At 39.2% G+C, this 12,081-nt stretch overlaps 1 non-coding gene across 1 annotated transcript; it reads right to left on the bottom strand.

Annotated features, from left to right (window-relative positions):
* Positions 1 to 4,116: 4,116 nt before the first annotated feature.
* Positions 4,117 to 4,189, bottom strand: TRNAV-AAC. The gene has a single exon. It is a non-coding gene; the product is annotated as a tRNA-Val (tRNA).
* Positions 4,190 to 12,081: the final 7,892 nt, after the last annotated feature.

Below are 12,081 nucleotides of genomic sequence, written 5' to 3'. Positions count from 1 at the left end.
GGGCGAAAACGTTGCATGCCGGGATTTGTAGTCCATACTTTTTTTTTTTTCCCCCACCAGAGAGAGGACCACTTGTTCTATGGGTAAAGGCAGATACGGGGATGTGGAGGCTTTAATGACCCATGGCAGCCATCCATTTTCGGAAACAATAAAGAGGAGAAAATATCCCCTCAGCTACCACTGTCCACTCCCCAAAAACAAAAACAAAAAAAAAAAGGAGTGTCCTATATATAAATATGAATAGACGGATGGATAGATAGATAATTCTTAAGGTACTTTTTTTTTTATTGTGATATTTGCTTACAAATTCCCCATTGGAGCTTTGCAACAACCATGAGGTATTACTTCCAACCTAGAGAGGAGGAAACTGAGGCAAAGAGTAAAGTAACCTGCCCAAGAAGCACAAAGCTAAGAAATATTCATGGTCCCGTTTGAACTCTAGCTGCCTTTCTAGCCCCTGAGTCACCACCCCCGCGGCACTCCTCCCACTAATCATTTCTCTTGGTATCTCCCCTGGCTCAGCTGACATTCTTGCCTTATATTTTACCAAAAACAAACAAACAAAAAGAGAGGGCGTTCACGGTGACTTTTTTCCCTCGTCTATCAATCAGCTGTTCTCCTTCCTTACCTCTGAATCTGCCTTAGCGCTTACCAAGGCCAGTGACCCCGCTGCCTGCTTCAGTGATCTCACCTCCTCTCACAGATTGCTCCCTCTGTCACCTCTGCCACTCTCTCACCTTCAGTCTCTCCCTACTGCCTCTTCCAGCTTCAAAAAATTCTCACTTGCTCCTTCCACCCACACTAATTATCACCCTCTATCTCTGCTGCCCTTTGTGGCCAGACTCTTGGAAAAGGGCCATCTCCTATAAGGTGCCTCTACTTTCTCCCCACTCTTTTTAACCTCCAGCAATTGGACTTCCAGCCTCGTCATTCCAGTGGAAGTGATCTCTCCAAAGTTACCAGAGACCAAATCCTCATTCTCAGCCTCTCTATGGCCTTCCACGCTGTTGGTCACTCTCTCCTCCTGAAAACTCTTTTTCCAATTTTTTTGGATATCACTCTCTCCTAGTTCTCCTCCTACCTGACAACTCCTTTCTTCTTTGCTGGATCCTCTTCCAGATCATACCCTTTAACTGCAGATGTCACTCAGAGTTCTGCCTTAAGTCCCGTCTCTTCTTCCCCTATCTTATTTCAGTTCCCATGGATTAATTTCTATAGTGATGATTCTCAAATCTTTCTATCTGGTCTTAACCTCCCTGCTGACTTTAATCTCACATCTCTAGCTGTCTCTCATGTATCTCAAATTCGATATATCCCATGAATGCACTTCTGGTGAAGTTGTGAACGGATCTGCAAAGAGTAATCTGTCTTTTCCCTTTGATACAGAAATAGCACTACTAGGTCTGTATCCCAAAGAGACTGTAAAAAAAAAAAGGGGGTGGGTGGGTGGGGACCGACATGTACACAAATATTTATAGTAGCTCTTTTTATGGTGGCAAAGAATTGGAAATTGAAGGTCTATTCATCAATTGGGGAGTGGCTGAACAAGGATGAATGTGATGGAACAATATTGAACTCTTAAGAAATGTTGAACAGACATTTCAGAAAAAACTGAAAAGATGTACATTAAATTCAAGTGAGTACAATCCGGAGGGCTTAACAGTTAGATCATAATCAGCTATGATTGACTTAGCTCTTCTCAGCAATACAAAGATCAGAGACAATTCCAAAAGACTTATGATGGAAAGTGCTATCCATATCCAGAAAAAGAGCTGATCTAGTCTGAATGCAAATCAAGGCATACCATTTTCACTTTTTGCATGTGATTTCCCCCCTTTTGTTCTGTTTCTTCTTTTACAACATGACTAATATGGAAATGTTTTATATGATGGCATGTAAATTATCTATGTCAAATTGCTTACTTGGCATAAGGAAAAGGGAGAGAAAGGAGAGAGGGAGAAAATTTGGAACTCATAATTTTAGGGAAAAAATGAATGTTAAAAACTGTCTTTACATGTAGTTGGAAAAAATAAAATGCTATTTAAAAGAAAAATGAATTTTTGAAAGTGTACATATAATTGGAAAAAATAAAATACTATTTAAAAGAAAAAAAAGAAAATTTCAACATCTCCCCAACTGAGCTAAATCTCTCCTACCTTCCCTGTTATTATAGATAGTAGGTAACTCCATCCTCCCAGTTACTCAAACTTATAATCTAGATAACATTCTTTGCTCTTCACTATTTTCCACACTCCCACCCCCATCCAATCTGTTGCTAAGGCTTGTCGATTTTGTTTGTTAACCTCTCTCAAAGAATCCTCCTCTCTTCTCTGACGCTGCTTCTATCCTGGTGCAGACTCTTATCTCACACTTGCTTAAAATAGCCTGCTGGTAGGGTTCCCTGCCAGATCTGCCCCTCCTCTAATCCAGCCTCCATTCAGCTACCAAAGTGATTTTCCTAAAGCTTAATAAACTCCAATGGCTCCCTATAGCCTCTAAAAAGAAATACAAAATGCTGTTTTGGCGTTCAAAACCCTTCCTAACTTGTACCCTTCCTATCTGCCCAGTTTCCTTCCACCCTGCTCCTTAATGCTTGTTCTTTGATGACCTTTGCTTTCTAACTGTTCCATGAACAATGATACTCCATGTCTTGGCTCCAAACATCGGTCTGTCCCTCATACCTGGAATCTTCTCCCTGCTCGTTAATGCTTACTGTCTTCCTGATTTCCTTTAAATCCTGACTAAAATCCCATCTTCTACAGAAAACTTTTCCCAACCTCTCGATTCTAATGCCTTCCCTCTGTTAATTATTTTCAATTTAGATAGATAGATAGTTTATACATATTTGTACATACATATATTTGTTTGCTTATTTTCTACTTTCTCCCACGTTTGATTGTGAACTCCTGCGGGGCAGAAACTTGTCTTTTGCTGTTTTGTTTTTTATTATTTTTTTAAATTCCCAGAGCTTTGCATAATCCCTTGCTGTTTAACAACTGCTTAATCAATGTTTCCTGCTTAACCACCTGATTTTTTTTTAAATTTTTGTTCTGATAATTGTAATATCCAACATTATCTCGTTTGACAAAACCCTGGGAGACAGGTGCATTTATACCATTTTACAGATGAAGAAACTAGGGCTGAGAGAGAGATTTTCCTCAGCTTGCCTTCCACCAGAGTACATCAATCAATCAACAAGTATGGTGCTAAGCAAAGAAAGATTTTACTTTCTTGAGTCATTTTCCTCCCTTCTTTCTTTCCTTTCCCTAATCGAAAATAACATTTGTGTACTAAACAAAAAGAGCCTGTAGGTTTCTTTTATTTTCTCTCTCCCTCAGGGGACATTAAAAAAAAAAAAAAAACTTAAAAAAAATTACAACGGATTTATTTTCTCTTTCTCCACACCCCCTCACCAGCTGAAAACAATAACAAAAACCTCGAGGCAAATATGCACAAACAAAATGAATCACATATTGGTGTCGGCCAAACATTTATGAGGGAGAGTCCCTCACCCTTCATATCAGGAAGGAAGGTAGCATCCTTCATCACCAGAGCTCCAGCTGGTCACTGTATTTGTCAGAGCTGAAGGTTCTCCAAGTGGCTGGCAATGCCGGTGTCTGTACAGTGTTGCTGTTAGTGTATAGATTGTTGCCTGGTGTCAGCGGGCAGCTTTTGAGACTCCCCTCATCCCTTTCTTCTGCTCTCTCCTGACTCCCTTCATCCCCAGGACTGGTACCCTGCTTCATCTTCCATCCCGAGCCCCACAAGGGAACAAAAGAGGGACCAGAGACATCAAGAGCATCTCTGAACATCAGAGATGCTGGGCTGGGAAGTGTAGCTGCAAACAATATTTCCCGATGCAAAGAAGAGCGCCTTAAGTGAAGGAAGTAAAGATGTATTTTTTAAACCCACAGCTAACTTTGAGAGTCAATTTTTAAAACTGCCTTCAGCATCTACAGCTAATATCTGAATCCAAAGGCAAAAATGTCTTCACACTGAGAAAAGTTCAAAAAGTTGTAAAAGACGTGCAAGAGTGAAAGCAACAACTGCTTCTGAAATGCGGGAACATTGGGGGAAGAATTGTGTAAATCAGGAAAAACCAGGAATGAAGAAAACTGTTTCCGCCCGGTTTCGAACCGGGGACCTTTCGCGTGTTAGGCGAACGTGATAACCACTACACTACGGAAACCTGCCTGCCGCGGACTCTGGGAAAGGCCCTGATAGTGATGTCGCGATGCTTTCCCCAGCGAGGCTCTCGCTTTGCTTTGCTTAGAGGAGGCCAATCAAAACGAAACTGATACATCCCTCCCCGGCTTCTCAGAAGTAAGGGAGAGAGCGAAAAGCCGAGACGGATTGGTGGGAGAGCGGAAGGGGTCACGACTGTCAAACCATAATGATGCAGAATGAGATTCACATTTTTGGACACTGCCAAAGGGGAAATTTACTTTATTTTTTATTTTTTAAACTAAGCATGCTTGTTACTAGGGATTTACGTCTCTCTCTCTCTCTCTCTGATGGGGTGAAGAAGACTGGAGGAGAGAGAAAAAATAAATGTTAATTAAAAATGCTTTTAATAATTAAAAGAAAAATCTGACTTCGGATGCAAAAACCTTGAGCTTCCTCCTTCCTCTTTTTTTCTCGGCTCCAATTCTCCTCCTCCCCAGTTCCCTGTCTCTCCCCCCGCCCCCACTCCTTATTCTCCCCTCCTCTTTCCCTTTTCTCTTTTCCTCCCCCACATTTGACCTCTTCCTCCTCCAAATGGTCCCCTTCTCCATCCCCCTCTTCATTTTTTCCTCCTCCTCTTCTTTCTCCATCTTCTTTCCTCCTCCCACCATTCTTCCTCTTCCTCCATCTGATCCTCTTCTCTATCCCTTTTTTCCTCCCCCCATTCTTCCTTCTCCGCCTCTTCTTCCTTTATGCCCTCTTTTCCTCCCCCTATTCTTCCTCCTCCTCCTCTTGTTCCTCCATCTTCTCTTTTTCTCCCCCATTCTTCCTCCTCCTCCTCTTCCTCCATCTGGTCCTCCATCCCTTCTTTTCCTCCCCCCATTTTTCCTCTGCTCCTCTATCTGATCCTCTTCTCCATCCCCTCCTTTCCCTCCTCCCTCTGTTCTTTTTTCTCCCCTCTTCCCTGTCTTTCCCCCACCATGGCCTCCAATGCAATCCATGCCATCCGCTGCTCCAAGGATGCCATTAAGACACCCGCGGGAGACTGGGGAGGTCTTTAGGGGTTCAGTGGCTAGCCGACTGTCAGCCTGCTTCAAAGGGAAGCATGGGAGGGGATTCACTGCCCCTTTAAAAGACATACACTATTTGGGGGCATTTAAAGGAACGAGAGAGGCTACTTCTTTTCCCGTTTAGCCCCTTGGGTGCGAGGGGGAAAAAGACTGGGAGCATGTCTCCTCCCTGGGTGACCTCGGGCAAGCCTCTTAGCCTCCCAGGCCAGCACTTTATCTCTGATATGCAAAGGGATCCAAAATCAAAGTGCATCTAGCTCCAGGACGGGGAGTGGATCGCACAAAGGCTGCTTCTGGGGAAGGAGGGCCGCACTTTCAGGTCACAACCCAGGGAATCAAAGATAAAACTTGAACTCGGCTCTTTGTGGCTCCAACTCCCCCACCCACCTCCTGATAATGCAACATCACTGATGAGATAAGAGGGAATCCCTTTAACTTTTATTTATTCTTGCATTTCCTTCTCCTTTCCTACAACCAAAAGGAATTTTTAAAAGCTTCAGGGCTTTTAAAAGTTTGCCAATAAGATCTTTTTCTTGATTTATCCTGAGGCCACATGTGTTTTATTTGGGCATCAAAAAGTGCCTGAGTAACGCGGTAACTGGACCTATGACTTCTCTGAAATAGGGAATTCCTAGTTGGAGAAAATCCCTCTGTTAATGTAGTTGGGCCCCTTCTTTGTAGGGCGAGCTTTGAGATTTCAATTCTGACTCACACTTGCAGTGGCTACTTGAGGACTCAAAGTTCAGCTATTTGTACCTTTTAAAACTAATGGGGAGGAGTTTCAGGACATATATATATATATATATATAGCCAACATTTATCCATATATGTATATATGTCAATTAGCCAGGGAAGCTTAGTTTTTAAAGAGGAGTATTTACTACTGTTGATTTTTTGCTGCAAAACATCCCCCACTCCATCTATGACATACTCTCCTATAAATATTTATAGAGTGCAGAAAAAAGTGGGCTTAAGTTTGAACAGTATATGTGACAAAGGGATGATATAACTCCTGGTTATTGGAAATCTTTTCTCTTCTGGGTGGAATGCTCAGGAAGTTCAGTTTTCACATGGTGTAATTTCTTTGCTGAGTCCTTTGGGAAACCTTCACATGTTATATCCAGTTTAATCTTTGCTTTCACTGAAAACACTGCTGCAGCCATTGATGTTTTGGAGGATGGTGGGAAGATGGCAAGTCCAAAGCTGAGAGATTCCCCCATTCCTCAAATAATTTTATTAGAATATACTTTCTTGAAAATGCTAATCATACCCAAAGAAAGAACTGATGGTATTTGAATACAGATTCATACTTTTTTTTTTTTTAACTTCATTTTTCTTGAGGGACTTTTTTGGTTGTTTTGGGTTTGGGTCTATGTTTTCATTCACAACATAACTATTATGGAAATGTTTTGCATGACTACACTTGTATAATCAATATCAAATTAATTGCCTTCTCAATGAGAATGAGTGGGATGGGAGGAAGGGAGTCCTTATTTTAGTTGTTTGCTTGCATTTTGTTTTCTTTCTCATTTTTTCCCTTTTTCATCTGATTTTTTTGTGCAGCATAATTGTAGAAAAATTTATAAAATTGCAAAAAAAAAAAAAAAATCCCTGCAAAGATAGTTTTTCACTTTCACCCTTGCAAAATCTTGTGTTCCAAATGTTTCTCCCTCCCCTTTCCCCTTCCTCTAGTCAGCATGTAATCCAATATATATTAAGCATATGCAATTCTTCTAAACATAATTGAATTACTCCATTATTGAAAAGAAACAAGTCCATTACAGTTGATCATCACATTATCTTGTTACTGTGTACAATGTTCTCTTGGTTTTACTCATTTCAATCAGCATCAATTCATGCAGGTCTCTCCAGGCCTTTCTGAAATCAGCCGACTCATCATTTCTTATAGAACAATAAATGGCATATTCAGCTATTTCCCAACTGACAGACAGGCTGTTAGAAACATTTTTGCACACGTGGGTTCTTTATGATCTCTTTGGGATACAGACTCAATAGTAATACTGCTGTATTAAAGAGTATGCACAGTTTGATAGCCCTTTGGACATAGTTCCAAATTGTTCTCCAGTATGGTTGTATCAGTTCACAACTCCACTAACAATGTATTATTGTCCCAGTGATGCGGGAAAGATTCCAATCTTTGATTCCCAACCCCCCCTAGTTAATGTAAATTACCCTTTGACTCACAAATCCTGGTCCCTTTGAATTCCAATAGAAGATCCAGACCTGTCCAAGCCCCACCCGGATCTGAGCCAACTTTGGGGCTACACCCAAAAGCCCCTCGAGCTAAGTCTCTGACTTAAAAGGGCCACGCTGGGAACCCCTCTTTGCAGAGATTCCAAACATGCCAGCCATGTGAGGGCCCTCTGTCCACTGGACCCTCTGTCCAGTGCCCTCCTTGTCTCTACCTTTGTAATGCCAAAGGTCACTTTTAATGGGATGACCAGTTCCTCCATTTGTCCTATTTCATAATTCTGCCTTAAGGTTATGACCGTCCCCTTTTAATGGTTGAGATAAAGGTGTTATAGACATTCCTTAATGTCATTAGAATATCAGTAACCTCCATCTATGAGGCTATCCCCACCTAGGTCTCTGCATTATGTCACTGTTCTTGCTATTCCATAAAAGGCTTGCTGTCCCGATACTCGGGGCTAGACTCTTTGAGATGATAGTCTTGTCTAGTCCTGGGATCCATTGGTCCCAGTATTTCTCTCCTTTTAATAAACTATTGAATTGGTCTCTAATCTCTGTCTTGCTCAGTTTCTTTTGGCATTACACCTTCACCTATCTCCTACTTCTAGACTCGATAATAAACCTCTTTTATCAATCTAGTTCTCCAGCTAATAAATGCTTTTATTGGGGACTCTTGCCGCTACTAGACCTCATTTACCGCCGTATCCTTGTGCCAAATCCAAGGAGGTTGCAGGGGAGCTCTGTTTGACTCCCTGTACCCCAAACCTGCCACTAGACCTTAACTAAACCCTAATTTCATTTAGGTACCCCAAATCTAGACCTCAACACCAGTTTTCCCACATCCTCTCCAAAATTTATAATTATATTTTCCTGTCATCTTAGCCAATCTACCTCAGTGTTGCCTTTAGTTTGCATTTTTCTAATCATAGTGATTTAGAGCATTTTTTATGAACTTGTTTTTTTAAAAAATATATTAATAAATATTAGAAATAATTGATTTCCCACATATTTTTATGTATTTTGTTTTATATGTTTAATAACATTATTTTGAGAAGGAATCCAAAAACTTCACCAGACTATAAAGCCCAAACCCCTTATCTTAGAGAAAATGATTAAAATATTCACACCCAGGGAATTTTACTGTTAGGCATGTATCCCAAGGAGTCAATGACAAAAAAGCAATACTTTATATAAACCAAAATATTTTTGACAGCATTATTTTTGTTTTTGTTCTTTCTACTTATTTTGTTATAGTCATTGCATCAGTGAGTTTCCTGGTTCTGCTTATATTCTGTATATATATATATATATATATATATATATATATATATATATATATATTCTGCTATATATGTCAGTTAGTCAGGAAGCTTAGCTTTTAGAGAGGAGTATTTACTACTGTTGCATTTTTGCTGCAAAATATCCCCCACTCCATCTATGATATACTTTCCGATAAATATTTATAGAGTGCAGAAAAAAGTGGGCTTAAGTTTGAACAGTATATGTGACAAAGGGATGATATAACTCCTGGTTATTGGCAATCCTTTCTCTTCCTGGTCTAATGCTCAGGAAGTTCAGTTTTCACATGGTGTAATTTCTTTGCTGAGTCCTTTGGGAAACCTTCACATGTTATATCCAGTTTAATCTTTGCTTTCACTGAAAACACTGCTGCAGCCATTGATGTTTTGGAGGATGGTGGGAAGATGGCAAGTCCAAAGCTTGGACTTAATGCACTTTGCATAAGTGTATGTAAATTTATTTTTAAAATAGCTTTTAATTTTTCCAATTACATGCAAAGGCAGTTTTCAACATTCATCTTTGCAAAACCCTGTGTTCTAAATTTTTCTTCTTCCCTTTCCCTCCCTGTGCACGCAGCAAGCAATCCAACATATGTTTAACATGTACATTTCCTTTAAACATATTTCCATGTTCATCATGCTGTGCAAGAAAAAGACAGTACATTTTTCAGTAATAAAAAACTAGAAACAATGTACTTCTATTAGGGAATAGCTTAAAAATACTATGATTACATACAAGTATGTAATAAAATGTTCCTGTCCTACAAGAAATAATTGTGAATAATGCAGAGAAGCATGAAAAGACTAATATGAACTGATGCAAAAGAAAGTGAGCAGAATCAAGAAAAACAATATGCACAAAGACTACAACCATATAAATGGACAGAATGATAAAAGTTTTGATCCATTAGATGGTCCATTTGGTCCATTGTTAAATATCTTGCTCACTGCTAATACCCTAATTGAAATAACCTTCAGGTCATAGATAGATGGGAGCATGAGCATATAGGTCTATAATTATTAATATGTTCTTAATCAGCAGAAAATCTAATTTTTGGCTTTGTGGCTTACCCTGTTTCTAGTTGTTAGGGGAAAAAAAAGTTAGGAGGTGATTAAATGTTTTAAACCTTTCTTACTAGTGTGTGTTTAAAAGATACACTCAGGAGATGAGTAAGGAGAGATTCAGTCAATCAAAAAGATATCTTGTTCCAGGTTGCTGGCTATTTCAACCAGGAAGCTGGTCAGGGGGCATAATGGTTAGGGTGGAAGTGGGAATGACTGATAGTGGGGTCAGGATCCACAGTGGTCTCTTTCCATTTTCATCCATGAATACCACTGGGATATCTTGCCAACTTGCCAATGCTTTAGCTTTCTGCTACTCTCTGTTTTATGTGATGATACTTCTCATAATTATCTATTTGTTCAAGTTCAAGGTCTCTGAATTTTTTCCTTAGTGAGATCTTTGGTAATTTCTTTTCCCACTCCCACTCCCCTACCGTTTTCTTCTATTCACTTTCTGACTCTGTGGCTCTGATAGTGGTTTACTTGGTGACTGGATCTCTCAGCCTCCTTTCTCACTGGGTAATTCATGATTAGGTAGCCTAAATCTCTGACTTTTGGGTGATCAGAACTGGCCCTCGCTGAATGCTGTGCCCTTTCTTTTAAGCTTAGTGTCACAGCATCAATCCCATTTCCACTCCCTTTCCCCCCAAGACAGTGTTCTGACCTAACGTCCTGTTTCACTCCCATTGCTGCTCGATTCTCTGGTCTAGCATCAGCAATTCAAAATTGTATAATACTGATGCTAAAGGGTTATAGTTCCCAGCAGGTTTTGCTCCTGAAGGACTAGCATGTGCCCAACTGGTTGGCCGTCCAAATTTCCACAACCTAGAAATGGGAGCTCCACTGAACTAGAAAAGGAAAAGAGGAAATGTATGGGATTGTGTTGAGTTTTATGACATGCCTGTGTGTCTGGTTCTTGATTCTGAATGTCCATAGCAGAGGAGATGGGGAGAAAGTACTAAGTGAACTCAGGGTTAGTAAAAGTTAGTTCTTAGATTTTTGCTTTGGGGGTTTGGGGTTTTGTAATTTTTTTTATATTTTCTTTTCCTATTTTGGGTATCCTAGACCATAAAGACAACTTAAGTTCATTTGTCTTTGGTGCATAATTTCCATTTTGGAAAAGTTTAGACATCTTGGGGATCAGAGAAAATATCTAGACCTCAATTTTATTGTTCATGTAACCTGGGCCTTCTGATAATCATCTATCCTCTTTTGAAAAAAAATTTTACATTCTTATCCAGCATTGTCTTTGAAAGCTATCTCTCCCATTTGAAAATTAACTTACATGTTAGCTAATTAAAATGCCTTTGGGGCTTTTTTGGTCTTTTTTGTTGAAGTAATTAATTTATATGTATTTAACGTCACATTGAAATTATTATGGTTGGATTGCTCCTCTAGGGGAGGAGGAAGGAGAAGAAGGAGGGAGAAAAATCTGGAACATAAGGTTTTTCAAAGATAAGTGTTGAAAACTAACTTTGCATGTATTTTGGAAAGTAAAAAATATATACATGAAAAAGAATTTATTAGATCATGTTTCTCAAGCTTGTTTTTAGATCTTTCAAGATGATCTTGTATTTCAGTAGTGGTAAAGTAGGATTCAAATGGTATTTAAAGTTTATTTTAATTTGATATAGAATTTGCAAGTATCATTTGGTGCTTATGTTCCTAAAACTGCATGTGTAAAACTCAGGTAGTGTTTATAGGAATTGTTTTATTACAAATAATTTTATCTACTGGTTAATGATAATGATGATAGCAGAAAACTTGGTCAGATGGTACTAATTCAGCCAATTAAGTTACTTAGCTCTCCAAACAAAGCTTTGTGATGCTGCTGACCTGTGCATAGAAACACATAATGAATAAGCACATTCTAAATTAGGGAATTTTTTTCCCCCAAATTTGATAGATTTAAATGTGATTTAGATGCAGATGTTAATGACTTCTTTTCATGGTTAAACATTTTAAAAAATTATTTCATGACCTAGATAAAAGTTTAGGACAATCTTTCTGAATATGATGAAAAATTGAAAACTAGTTAAAAACTAGTATTCAATCTTCTGATGGTTCCATTAATGCGAATATACTAATAGCACTCATTTTGCTGATCATTTCTAATCTTATAAGAATCGCAGGATAGTACAGCATTTCCCTAACTATGTTTTAGAAGTCCAAATTGGCCAATATTTCTCCTGAGTCACAATAACTCACTCAAAAATCCTTTGAAATATTGGTTTGGAGAAAACAGTAGCTGTTAGTAGTCTCGTATTAGTAGGGAT

This window comes from Sarcophilus harrisii, chromosome 3 (genome assembly GCF_902635505.1).
Source record: "Sarcophilus harrisii chromosome 3, mSarHar1.11, whole genome shotgun sequence".
NCBI classification, from domain to species: Eukaryota; Metazoa; Chordata; class Mammalia; order Dasyuromorphia; family Dasyuridae; genus Sarcophilus; species Sarcophilus harrisii.
Note: the sequence above shows the minus strand (reverse complement) of the source record. Positions and strands in the feature narration are given on the sequence as shown.